This window comes from Oratosquilla oratoria, chromosome 24 (assembly GCF_046742065.1).
Source record: "Oratosquilla oratoria isolate Oo_2021 chromosome 24, ASM4674206v1, whole genome shotgun sequence".
NCBI lineage: Eukaryota > Metazoa > Arthropoda > Malacostraca > Stomatopoda > Squillidae > Oratosquilla > Oratosquilla oratoria.
In genome coordinates this window covers 22,603,847-22,606,346 of record NC_134800.1, presented here as the reverse complement: position 1 = coordinate 22,606,346, position 2,500 = coordinate 22,603,847, and positions in this window count along the sequence as shown.

Genomic DNA, 2,500 nt, shown 5'->3' with positions numbered 1-2,500 from the left:
AGATCGATTCAGTTTTGTTCCCTTTGACAACACGATGGAAGAGGTCCGTGCGCAGACGTCCAAGCGCGGAGCATTTTTGTGGTCCCCGATCTCGAAGAACGTCCGGACTGCGGTCATTAATGTGGCCGTAATCCGTAAGACCGCGTAGACTGTGACCACGTCCATGACGAGAATACTGGGTCCGGGATCACGCGGGTAGTCGTCGTCGATTGCGGGAATGTTATTTCTCGAACTGAAGCATGGGATCTTTTCAGAGTGGACCTTACTTTCCTTCCTCAATCCTCTCCTATTCACGTCCCTCCCTTCGACTACCCCTCCCGTTCCAACCCCATCCTTCCACTCACGATCCACTCCCCTCCCTATTCCCCTCTCCCCATTCCCCTCCCCTCCTCTCCCCTCCACTTCCGTCCCGTCCACTCCCATTCTCTCACCTCTCACTCCCATCCCCTCCCTTCTCCGTGCTGCCCTGCCCTCCCACACCCTATCCTGTCATCCTTGGCCTCCGTTGCCCAACCCCCACCTCCCTCTTCCTTACTCCCCACCACTTTGGTCCTGCTTTCATTGCACCCCCCCCCAGCCCTCCACTACCATCACTTTCTCCCCACCCCTCGCATCTCCTTAAAAACCCTGTCGTACACACATTTTGCCTTCGTGTGTCCTGCCATGTCTTGCCCTGGTCTTCCTTACCCTCCCCTGTCCTCCTCCACCCTAGCCTGCCATCCTTACCCCTCACCTTAATTTCCTCCCTCCCTTCATCCTTTCCCTGTCTTTACCTGCCTTCCCCAACCCTTCCCATAGCTGTCTTGCTCTCCCTTTCCCCCATCCTATTCTTTCCCTTCTTCTCTCCCCTCCCTTTCCCTCCTTTTCCATTCCTCCCCTTCGTCCCTCCCCTCCACTCTCTTACTCTCCTCTCTCCTCTCTCCTCCCCTCATCTTCCCTCCCCTGCCCTTCCCTCGCCCATCCAGCCTTTCCCACCCTACCCTCTCCTCCTCTCCTCCATCTTGTCTTCCTCTCACCCTTCTACTCTCTCCTCTCCTTTCCCCATTCCTCCTCTCCCCACTCTTCCTTTTCCTCTCCAATCTCTTCCTCTCTTTTTATTCCCTTCTTCTCCCTACAACCTTCCTCTCCCTTCCACCTTTTCTCCTCATCCTTCTCTTGCTCTCCCCATTTCCTCTTCATCTCATATCGCCTTTCGTTCCTCTCCTTCCACTTCTAATTCTTCTCTCCTTTCCCCTCGCACTCTTCTTGACCATAAACCAAAACTACATCACCTCTTCATGAAATTTATCCAACTCACCCCCATACACCCAAATTTCCCTTCCTATTTCCAGAACCAGGAAGCTCATTTCCTTCACAACACAATTATCTATCCCTAAATCACAAAACCTTTCATACAAATGTACTCGTGGCTGTCATCATATTCATTCCAAGTAAACAGGCAGAATTATAGTTCAGAGAGTGAAGTAGTTTTTCCATGATAGTGACTACTGTAGTCAATGGTATATTTGATAATATTCAACGAAAGTTCGGGGCCACAAGGCATAGTGTTGTGGCAGTGTTGGCCAGTTTTCTCTCTATGGATAAGGCTGATAATTTGGTTAGTCTATTTTTGCAGGATATAAAAACTTAAGGATGCGTATAGGCTTGTCCTGCAACCCATTAGGTGACAAGTTGATAGATTTTTACGAAGTGAATTTCTGAATTTTACGTCTTTCATCTCCATCTTGCATTGAGATGTACTCATACTTTGTAGCTCCTCAGCCTGATCTTAGCATCACTGTTCCTACAACATGTATTTCTTCTCATCACTATTGCTGGCCAAGCACTTATCATCTTGGCGTGTTACATTAGCAATAGTTATTCTTCCTCCATGCATTCTCTTTGTCTATGCCAGCCCTACCTGTACTCTGTCCATACTCCCATACAAATGTGCCCTCCTCACTGCATTCTTTCTGACACTCTACTCCCTGACAGTCTCTTCTCCTACACTATCTTCCATTACAGAATGCTCCCTCATCTACAGTAATTCTTCCTCACATTCTGCTCTTGAACTGTAGACTCTCTCATGTTCTCAATCATAGTTATTCCCCTTTTTTGCATCTTTACTTAGAAATGCTAACATGCTTGTGTCCTTCACGTGATTCCTTCCAAAATTATCCTACACTCCTCTTGCTTCCTCGCATTACCTCTGCATTCTTCGCCGTCACAGAATCTCAACCTATTCTGTCATATATACCCTCGGTTTGATTAATTTTGTCGGTTACTCTTTTATTCCTATAGAAAAAATGCATGATCAACATAAAGCATAGATAACAAGAATTTAGGTTCTTCACAAAATGAACGTTGATCAATACTCGTATACATAACGTATAACCAGCCATGTACGAGTATAGTGTAGTACAGAATTAATATTAAATTTTCAGTTAGGATATATTTTCCCACTACCATATATTCTTTTTCACCCAGGGTGGCAAAGTTACTTTTGATTGAGAATCCCTCT